Raw genomic sequence first — 1,416 nt, 5'->3', positions numbered from 1 at the left:
ATGGATTAATTGATGAAAGTCCCATGGAGGATGGCGCTGCGCGGTGAACAGGTGCACCTACAGGTGCTTGTTGGACAACAGGGCTGTTAGAAAGATGTGAGCTTCATTGTTCTGGAAGCCTAGACTGCTAAATAATCTGGGCCACACAGTCTCCTTCCTGTGGGATTATTGATTTATCCACCTGGAGCTCTTTGATCCGCTGAATAAGAACATTGATGAACTTTTCTTAAAGGACGCTGCAGTTCTATTAAACATTTTCATCCAAATTAGCTCTTAAATATATTCATCTTTATGGTAAAACTGATTGAATAGGGAAATATAAAACTGGCATTAGATCAAAGGCCAGAGCAGTTCAATTCTGTTTAATGAAGCAAAGCAGCTGGAACATCCTGCAGGATGACACGCTTTAAGCGCCCAAACTAAATAAAAATTATGATCAATCTATTCCATTATTATTATTATTATATTTAATGTGCGCTGGTAAGGACTGGGCTCAGTTTCTCCTCTATGTAAGGAAGCTCGTTGGGAACAACAGCTGCTTCTCCTATTTTCATCGTTTGGTTTCAGGTTTTAAAACGATTGATTCAAATAGTACAGAAAAAATGTATATCGGTCTGTTTGCCTGTTGACTTTATAAACCAGAGCTCGTTGAAAACCAGAGCTGGTTATAAAAAAGAGCTTTTTATAAACCAGAGCCCTTTATAAATCAGAGCTCGTAATAAACCAGAGCTCGTTATAAACCAGAGCCCTTTACAAACCAGAGCTCTTTATAAACCAAAGCCTTTTATAAACCAGAGCCCTTTATAAACCAGAGTTCTTTATAAACCAAAGCCCTTCATAAACCAGAGCTCTTTATAAATCAGAGCTGTTTATAAACCAGAGCCCTTTATAAACCAAAAGCCTTTATAAACCAGAGCCCTTTATAAACCACAGCCCTTTATAAACCAGCGCTCTTTATAAACCAAAGCCCTTTATAAACCAGCGCTCTTTATAAACAAAAGCCCGTTATAACCGTTATAACCCAGAGCTTGTTATAAACCAGATCCCTTTATAAACCAGAAACCTTTATAAACCAGAGCTCGTTATAAACCAGAGCCCTTTGTAAACCAAAGCCCTTTATAAACCAGAGCCCTTTATAAACCAAAGCCCTTCATAAACCAGAGCTCATTATAAACCAGAGCCGTTTATAAACCAGAGCCCTTTATAAACCAAAGCCCTTCATAAACCAGAGCTCTTTATAAACCAAAGCCCTTCATAAACCAGAGCTCATTATAAACCAGAGCCGTTTATAAACCAGAGCCCTTTATAAACCAAAGCCCTTTATAAACCAGAGCCCTTTATAAACCAAAGCCCGTTATAAACCAGAGCCCTTTATAAACCAAAGCCCGTTATAAATCAGAGCTCTTTATAAACCAT

Source organism: Cyprinodon variegatus, unplaced genomic scaffold (assembly GCF_000732505.1).
Source record: "Cyprinodon variegatus isolate N-32 unplaced genomic scaffold, C_variegatus-1.0 Scaffold2867, whole genome shotgun sequence".
NCBI lineage: Eukaryota > Metazoa > Chordata > Actinopteri > Cyprinodontiformes > Cyprinodontidae > Cyprinodon > Cyprinodon variegatus.
This window is presented reverse-complemented; position numbering follows the sequence as displayed.